Source organism: Lagenorhynchus albirostris, chromosome 1, assembly GCF_949774975.1.
Source record: "Lagenorhynchus albirostris chromosome 1, mLagAlb1.1, whole genome shotgun sequence".
In the NCBI taxonomy this organism is placed as follows: domain Eukaryota; kingdom Metazoa; phylum Chordata; class Mammalia; order Artiodactyla; family Delphinidae; genus Lagenorhynchus; species Lagenorhynchus albirostris.
In genome coordinates, this window is record NC_083095.1 from 158848133 (window position 1) to 158858344 (window position 10212).

Sequence of the window (10212 nt, forward strand, 5' to 3'; positions counted from 1 at the left end):
CATGTTCTCTCTTCCACACACTTTCATTTCTCTGAATCATTTGAAAGTAAGAATGTAATTGCATTTTTAACAATCTCAGTGCAAGATCCTATTTGAGAAAAACTAGACTAGAGATTCACTGTATAGTAATTTATTGGGGGCAGGGGAAGAGAAGGAGAGGGGTTAACAATATTTTCTGTCTGGAAATTAGGGCACTGTCACCTTTGAGAAAGATAAACCAGGTCAGGATCAAACTGATTTAGGAGCCAAATATTAAGCTAACTGATTGAACTCAAGAAAGGGTTTTCAATGGCTTGTTTGCAGTTAAGAATATTGAGAGCTTCCCTCCCTCCCTTATTCCTCTGTGGCAAACGCTGAGAATAAGTGAGAGGGGACAGATATATACACAGATAATTATGTAGATTTCTTAAACAGAGCTTTAAAAAAAACCCACAAAACTCCTTGAATATGACTTTAAGGAGAAGCTTCCTTCTCCGGTTTGCTGTCTTTATCCATAGGATAGTAATAGGTGTTGCCAACTGGTTGACCCTCTTAAGGAGTTTGGGGAAGGAAAGTTGTTCCTCCCTCACCCCTCACTCACTTCCACATGACACAAGGTAGCTTCTTTCACATTTGTCTTGATTTGCTTAAAATGGCAAGAAGGTCGTTATTCCAGCTGGCTTTGGCCCTCTCTCAGACCCACCTGTAGAGTTCAGGTGGGTCTGAAGTTCACCACGTTCCCTGCTCCTGACCCCTGCTCCTCTGCATTTGTAGTGCAGGCTGGAATGTCCAGACTAGGGGTGCGGTGGGGCAGGCCAGTGGAGGTGGGGTGGCAAGAAGCGCCCTCCCTTGGCTGTGAGATCCAGCAATAAAGCAGAGGGATGTGATTAACAGCCCCAGATTAACAGCCCCAGAACTCTCATTACAAAAGATGTATGTGCTTTTTTGAAAGAAAGTCAAATAACCCAGAAGGCTGTTGGTTGTTCTTCCTCACATACATTCCAAGTTAAGTACTGTTAGCCTTGTGGTGCAGGTCCTTCCACACCTTTCCCTATGGACAGATGGACACGTCTGAGTTCCACTGGGGCCAGGACAGAGGAAACAGAAACTCAGCCCCGTGGGGACCCAGAGGAAGGAGGACAGCACCTTCAACCGTCCTGCTGTCTTGATAAGCCAATTGTCAGATTGCCGTGCAGTGGGGTAGCCAGGCTGGGCTGGTCCCAGCAGCCTTTGGGGAGAATCAGATTGGGGAAAGCTGCAAAAACGAAACCGAAGTAAAATAGTCTCTATAAGTATTGCTTCTTTATATTGTGACATTTAGATACTGAGAATAATTAGAAAAGCAGGAATTGAAAATGAGGAAGAAATGAGAGATGAAGTGGGTGGTTTCAGAAGAACAGATGGATGTGTTTTGTGATGCAGCCTTGGGAGAGACTGGAGGGCAGCTGAGCCTGCGAGGATGTCTCCTGCCCTTGGGAGGGACTGGGGGGTGGGATTCATGGGTGTTGTGCCTGGGAGTGATCAAGGTTAGACAGACCTCTTGAGGGTTTGGTGCTCCTTTATCTGATGTTCTCTGGCATGAAGTTATCCATGGGCAGAGCTGTGGCTCTGATTTGAGTTCATCATCCTGTGAGTCTAGCAGTGGTACCAGCATTGACGCACTTACCCCACCCTACCCGCCTTGGTGAGCATGCACAGGAAAGGCAACATGCTCTCCACGACGTTCATGGCATAGGTGATAGCTCTGTGTTTTTATTCAAGGATGACATCATCCTACCTTTCCTGGTCCCAGAGCTGGAGACAAAGATGCCCCCATGGGCGGGTTGGTCTGGGACCCTGGAGGTTCCTGGTATGACCTGTGTCACCAACTTGGGGCACACTCCTTCACTTTACTTTTCCAGGTGATGCTCAAGCCTTTATGTCCATAAGCAACAATTCTTATACCTCCCTCTAGATCATCCTTCCCCTGGATGTCAAAGAATTCCAGGGGTCAGTCCTTCCCAAGCTGGACTGGGACACCAGAAAATTAGATGTGCACACTAATTGACCGTGGTGACCACAGGTGTCGCTGGTGTAAGTGAAGGTTTCCCCATGGTCCATGGGCCTGCCCACTCTCTGGGGACACATGCACAGGGTTGTGACAGCCCACTCTGGTGCCCTAGAACAACTTCTCTTGGCTGTCACATGTTCAGCCTTCCTTCCTCAGAGCAGGACATCTGCCGGGGTCCCTAAGTCCTCAGTGGCTTCCCTCAGCTGTTGCATGAACCTGTTGATTCTGAATTTGGGTCAGCTTCCAGGGCATCTGCCCTTCTCCAGGGGGAGTCACCTTAAGGGCCTTTCCTGCCAGGTGCCTGCTTCAGGGCCACCCCAGACTACCCCGATGGCTGCCCCAACTTCATCCTCTGGGTTCCTGTGCAAACGTCCGCCCTGAACTGGAATCCAGGGAGAGGCAATCTGCTGAACCACACACAGCAAACCAGGCGGCTTGTTTATGTTTATCATCTTTCCCCAGAACAACTTGCTGCTTCTAGATGCACATAACCATGGAAGCCTAGTCAAAGGATTTTTCCCATAATAAACATCCATTCTCTGTTTCTAGCTTAAGACTCAAATTCTCTATCACTCTGCATTAGAATACTTAGTTTAAAATGTTTAAAAATATATATACCAAGAACTATAAAAATAAAGTAAATATTACCCTTCAGATACCCCCTTGTATCAGCCAGGGTGCAAGAGAAAGGACACCTCAGTGGGGTAGTTCGAGGAGAGTTTAAGAAAGGGCTTGTCTGCCAAGGAGGAGGGAAACCCCAGGCAGACATGGATAGTGCCCAGCTACCACCCATGGGCCCGCAGGGGCAAGGCCAGGTCTCCTAAGCGCATATTCAAATTACTTTAGAAGGTTTTAAGAATCCCAAGGATTCTAAATCCTCTTTGAAGAGGCGGCAGAGTGGAGGGACTGAGAGCACAGACTTGTGTGCAAATGCTGACCCGGCCACTTACTGATTTTGTGATGTGCGACACGTTGCTTAACCCGTCTTGTGCCTCAGTGTCCTCACCTGCATGTGGGGGTTATAGTAGTGTCTACTTCATAGGGGTGCTGTGAAGAGTGAATGCTGTACATGACCCAGGTGCATTGCCTGGCAAATGGAGCTTGTGAAATAAAACCAATAAAAAAATGTCACTGTATATGCAACAAGCTGATGTAACGTGCTGACTCCCAAGACGGGTGGGCCTTTTACCTTGCTCTTTGTTGCAGGCAGCAGACCAGCATTGTCCTTGGACTCTCAAGCCCCACAGGACTGTAGGGAAAGAATTCCTTTCTTACCACCTCTGCTCCCTTGGTGCCAGGCACAGGTGCCTTAGACTTGGCAGGCCGGGGCGCCCTTGCTGGGCATCCCCTTAGGGGACTTGGCCTGCAGCCCTGACTCATTGGTAATGAGCCAGCAGAATCCCTCCCTCTCTGCCCTCCAGGGTGGCTGTTTCCTAGTCAGTCCCTGCAGACACACAGCCTTCAGCTAAACTCATGTGTTTACTTGTTCTGTTGCCAGTTCATTTGCCTTTCTGAATGCTGTTTGAATGCTAAAAACAATTATTAAAATTTTAAACTTCATTCTGAGTCAGAAAACTTCACTGAAGTAACTGCTGGTGGGAATCAGGTATACCTTCCATTCTGCTTAATTTTTAATACCAGCTTGGCATTTTAAAAAAATTTTTAGATTAAAAAATTAATTGAAGTATAGTTGATTTACAACATTTTGTTAGTTTCAGGTGTATAGCAAAGTGATTTGGCTATGCATATATATATATACATATATGTCTTTATTCTTTTTTTCTGATTCTTTTCCATTATAGTTTATTACAAGCTATTGAATATAGTTCCCTGTGCTGTCTTCAGAGAAGGCAGAAAGAAAACTCAGTTGGAAGCCTGTGAGTTTGTAAATGCAGCTCCTAGACCTGACTTGCCCCCCTGCCATGTGCCTTCCCTGCCTCCTGGGGCAGGGCGGGGCAGGGCGGGGCAGATGTTGGGGGCTTTTTTTTTTTTTTTTTTTTTTTCAGGCATGCTGAGCAGCATGCGGGAACTTCCCTGATCAGGGATCAAACCCGTGCCACCTGCATTGGGAGTGCGTAGTCTTAACCACTGGACCGCCGGGGAAGTCCCACATGTTGTGGGCTTAATACACACTTCGTTCTTGGACAAATGAGTAGAAGATAACCCTCTTTTCCTGAGCACTTCCTAAAGGCCAGATGTGGCACTGGCTCATACAAATGCCATGTAAGTTATGTCACTGTCACGAGCAGACACATTCTTGGGAGGAGATGCCTAGTTCACCTACAGTAATATTGATGGTGGCAAGGATAGGCCCTGATCTTCCACAATTAATGTGCCTTGATATTTTTAGGTCTTGAGTACAGACTTGTTTGTCTAAACATAGCCTACTGCATTCATCAGGATTGTTTTAGTTGCAACTCAAACTGGCTCAAATTAAAAAGGGAATTCATTGGCTCATGTAACTAAAAACTTTGTGGAAAAGCTTCAGGCATTAAGGTGCTTTGTGGTGCTTCAAAGCTTTAGGCATTGGTCCAGATGCTCAAGCAGTGTTCTCTGGAATATCTGCTTTCCTCCATTTTAGCTTCATTTCATTCTTGGCATTTCCACATTTCAGCAGAGTGGCCAAACAGAAGGCTACTGGTTATGTCTTACTAACTTAGCCACCCAGGGAAAGAGAGTCCCTTTTTTTTTCTTTTATTTTTAGCTTAAAACACCATACATTTATTATTGACAGTTTTGGAGGTCAGAAGTCACTCTCACTGAAACTATTGATAAAATCACTTGTCAGCAGGCTGCATTCATTCTGGAGCCCCAGGGGAGAATCTACTTCCACACCCTTTTTTTAAAAAATTGAAGTATAATTGACCTATGTTCTAACACCATGTTCCCAGTGTACAACATATTGATTCGATATTTCTATACATTACAAAATGATCACCAGAAGAGTCTTTTGATGCTTTCCACAAAATCCCTTGTTCATTGCCTCTGAGTGGCCCATCTTGAGCTCTGTGATGTTCCCTGGACCAATCACTGTGGCTGGGAGGATGAGGTGGTGTCACTGACAAGGCCTAGGTCACATGGTCCTGGGGGTGGGGGTGAGGGTATAGAGTCCCTCTAGTAAAACCTTAGGGATTAACGGGGGCAAGGCATGGCTTCCCAAAGAAAAACCCAATGCTTTACCCAAATAAAACATGATGGAGAGTTAGAGCTTACTAAACTGAGATTTTCTCTTTGGAATTTCTACAAATGTTTCTGTTTGATTTAAGCAAAACACACAGGAGCCTGTCACTCTCTGGGTTTCCCAGACTCACTGGTGTGGCATTTGCCTCCTCTTACCTCCCAGCCCCAACTTCCTGTCATACAGAGGCCCCTATACAGAGCTGTCCTGCAGTGCTCTTTGCCATTCCTGAGCTTTTGAACATGCTTTTGCCCTACGTGGAATGCCTGCCTCGTTCCTCATTAAGCCCATTCATCCCGTGAAACTCGGCTCAAAAGTCTCATCTGTGAAGCCCCTGGTTTCCTGGGGGCAGAGCCAGTGCCTAACTGTATGGGTAGCATCCCATACCAATCCCTCACAACACACACACCTAGACTCTTTAAAAAGGATATAATTTACATACCATAAAACTTACCCTTTAAAAGTATACAACTGAATGAATTTCAGTATATTCACCAGGTTGTGCAAATATCACCACAATCTAATTCCAGAACATTTTTAAGACCCCCCAAAAGAAAGCCGAGACCCATAAGCAGTCACTCTCCATCCTCCCCTTCCTCAGCCAGTGGCAGTCACCAATCTACCTTCTGTTTCTGTTGATTTACCAGTTTTGGACATTTTGTGTAGATGGAATTACACAATACGTGATCTTTCATGTCCAGCTTCTTTCACTTGCACAATGTAATAGTGTTTCCGAAGTTTATACACGTGGTATCTCACCTTTTTATTGATATGTCTGAACAATATTCCACTGTGTGAGTATACCACATTATTTTTTTGTCAGATGATGAACATGTGGTTATTTCCACACTTGGGTAATTATGAATAATGCTGCTATAAACATTCATGTACACGTTTCTGTGTGGACATATATTTTCAATTCTCTTGGGAGTGGAATTGCTGGGACATGATGGTAATACTGTTTTTAACTTTTGAGGAACCGCCAAACTATTCCAAAGTGACTGCAACATTTTACATTCTCATCACTAGTGTATGAGGGCTCCAGTTTCTCCACATCCTCCAACACTTAATATTGTCCATCTTTTTGATTATAGCCATCCTAGTGGCTGTGAAGTGGTATCTCAGTGTGGTTTTGATTTGCATTTCCCTATTGAGTAATGACGTTGAATGTCTTTTCATGTACTTACTGGTGATTTTTACATCTTCTTTGGAGAAATGTCTATTCAAATCTTTTAACCATTTTAAAAATGGGTTATTTGTGTTTTTATTGTTGAGACGTAGTTTTTTAGTCTTAATACTCAATCCCTACCAGATACTTGATTTGCAAATATTCTCTCCTATTCTGTGGGCTGTCTTTTCATTTTCTTCATGGTGTCCTTTGAAGCACAAAAGTCTTTAATAAAGTCCAATTTATCTGTTTTTCCTTCTGTTGCCTGTGCTTTTAGTATCATATTTAAGAAACATTGCCAAATCCAAGATCATGGAGATTTGCCCCTTGTAAGAGTTTTATAGTTTAGCTCCTACATTTAGGTCTATGAACCATTTTCAGTTCATTTTTATATGTGGCGTTAGGTAAGGGTCCAGCTTCATTCTTTTGCCTGAGGATAACCAGTTGTCCCAGCACCATCTGTTAAAAAGATTATTTTTTTTCCCATTGAATTGTCTTGGCACCCTTGTTGAAAACTAACCACAAATGTATAGGTCTCTTTCTGGACTCTCAATTCTGTCCCATTGATCTGTGCCTATCCTTATGTCAGTACGACAATGTCTTTATTTTATTGTAGCTTTGTAGTAAGTTTCAAAATTGGGATAAGTGAGTCCTCCAAATTTGCTTCTCCTTTTTAAGATTGTTTTGGCTATTCTGGGTCTCTAGCATTTCCATGGGAATTTTAGCTTGTCAATTTCTGCAAAGAAGCCAGGTGGGATTTTAATAGGGATTGTGTTGAATCTGTAGATCAGTTTTGGGAGTATTGCCATCTGAACAATATTAAGTCTTTAAATCCACGAACATAGGATGTTTTTCAATTTATTTAGATCATTTTTAATTTCTTTCAATAATGTTTTATAGTTTTCATTGTACAAGTCTTACACATCTTTCGTTAAATCCTTTCCTAAGTTTTTTATTCTTGTTGATTCTGTTGTAAATTGGATTGTTCATTGCTAGTGTATAGAAATGCAGTTGGCTTTGTGTGTTCATCTTATATCCTTCAACATTGCTGAAGTTGTTTATTAACTTCAGTAGTTTCTGTGTTGTGTATGTGAATTCCATAGGATTTTTTTTTCTTCTTTTTTTAAACAACATAATTTCTCAAAATAATTGATTTAAGCATATGCAGTGGTGACTTCAACCCTTGACTCCTGGCTCAGTACTGGTGAAAGTAATCAGCTTAACCATCTCAGAAGGGCTGTGCCAAGTCAGTGAGCTGCTTGTGGATCCTCATCTGAAAATAGTCCCATATCTTAGAAACTTCACCACAAGGAGTTTTTCTTGTAGTGATTCTTAGAGTCTTGGTAGGCATCTGAACTGGTCCTTTCACTTTGAGATTCTTTGCCTTTGCACCACTGATGAAGACAGCACACACCTTCTCCAAAGATTTTACACTGTGGCTGGTCAGGGTAATTCTAATTCGGTGAATTGCCACCTCTGGTTCCGTGGGTGTCTTTCCGGTATCTTTAAAAGCTGTGGCTGCGTCACGGCTTCCTGAAAGACTGTTCCTCAGGGAGATGGAAGAGCACAGCTGTGAATCAGGAGCAGAAGTGGGCAGTCCAGGGCTCCACTGGGGCTGCGGCTGTGTCTGCATCTTCCTCCAAGAGCAGGATTTTCTAGATACAAGGTCATGTCATCTGCAAACAGAGATGGTTTTACTTCTTCCTTTCCATTCTGGATGCTTTGATTTCTTTTTTTGCCTAAATGCCCCACGTAGGACTTCTGATACAACCGTGCATAAGAGTGATGCTGTGGGTTTTTCATAGCTGCCCTTTATCAGGTTGAAGTTGTTCCCTTCTATTCCTAGTTTGTTGACTACTTTGTCATGAAGGGGTGGTGATGTTTTTTTTTCCAAATGCTTTTTCTGTGTCTATTGAGATACAGTTTTTGTTCTTTATTAATATACCATATTCTATTAATATGGTATATTACATTGATTTTCTTATGTGGAACCAAATTTTTATTCCTGGGATAAACCCACGGTGTGTAGTCTTCGTTATATGTTGCTGGATTTGGTTTGCCTGCAGCATTGTATTGAGGATTTCTGCATCTATATTGATAAGGAACATTGATCTGTGGTTTTCCTGTGATACATTTCTTTTTCATCTTTGGACCTTATATTTTGTTGTTGTTGTTTTATTTTTTACTCTGTTGTTTTTTCCCCCAGCATGGGAGCTCCTTAGGGCCAAAGATGAGTACCGTAAACCTCAGATCTCTAGACCTCAGCACAGGGCCTATGTGGAGGGGTCAAGAGATGGTGACTGAGACAAATGAGGCAGCTTCTGCCCTGTACCAGACTGTCTTCTGGATCCTTGGAGTTCAAGTGCATTTGGAATGTTTTCATCCCAGTTGGATAGAACCTTGCCTGGATAGAACCTTAAATCCAAACAGCACCAAAGCATGGGTCATTTTTCCTGTTTCACAACAGTCATGCCCATGGGGATGCCGGGAGCATCTGTGTATTCTCCCAGGAGCCTGGTGTAAGAGGGGCGTTGCAAACAGCTGACACTCAGTAGTTGTTTGGTAACTGAAGGAGAGGGTGGGAATTGGCCTTTGCAAGCCCCCTTTATAGGAGATCCATGATCACCTTGTGGGTTTGAGGGCTGCAGACATCCTGGGAGCTTGTGGAGAGAAAGCCTGCATCCAGGTCCAAGCCCATAATCTGTAATGAGCTAGGAACCCCCCCAGATGAGGTTAATTTTGAAAATGGTTATTTGCTTCTCTGTGGTAATTTGAATTTCTCTGAAACCTCATCCAGAATCTTTCTCTAAAATGAATGACTTAATAAAAATATGATGATTAATAACACATTGGTTATATTGGTTCATTAATTTCAACAAATATTACATACTATTGCAAGATAGTAATAATAGAGAAAACTGGGTGTGGGATATATGGAAACTCTTTGTATTACCTTCACAGTAATTATGTAAAACTAAAACTTAAAAAATTTTTAAACTTTACTTAAATGATATAATGCTGAGTGAAGATTCAGGTTAAGTTGTTTTTCCAAATACTGTCCAATTTCCTAGCTCCTTTTATTGAATAGTAGAAATTGATTTGTGTCTGCTACTTATGTATAGAATTCTCATAATCTGGGTGTTAGTCTACTCTTAACTGATACACTCTTTTAAGTGTTGACATTTTATACATTTTGATATGTGAAAAAATCCATTTTCATTACTCAGTTATAAAATCCATCTTGGGCTTTTTCTCCCCCAGGTAAATAGAAAGTATCAAAAAATTATATTGGGATTTTAGATGGAAATGTACCAAACCTGTATTTTTATTTGGGGCTAGAATCTATTTATGTTAATCGTTCAAATTCAAGAATATGGTATGCTTCTCAATTTATTCAAGTCTTCCTTTACAGTTTTTAGTAATTTAATCATTTTCTTCATGTAGGACGTGTGTGTGTGTGTGTGTGCGCGTGTGTGTGTGTGCGCGTGTGTGTGTGTGGTTATTCCTGGCTACTAGTTTTGTTGCTACAGTGTAAAATACTTTTCTTCTGAGTTTTGTTGAAGGATTTTGATTTTTTTGTGTCTGGTAAGCAGCCACTCTCTGAACTCTTTCCATTAGTTCTGAGTTTTGATGTATATCCTCTTGAATGTTTTCAGCCACATTATACCGTCCGCACATATTAATGTGGTTTATTCCTCACCACAGCAGCCAGACCTTCCAGATTAATGTTAAGCAACTGTACTGATCTTGGGCCTATTTGTTCCTGTCTGCCTTTAATGGAACTCCTTTTATACCACTGCCCCGGGTTTGGGGATCTTTCTTGTATTAAGGAATTAT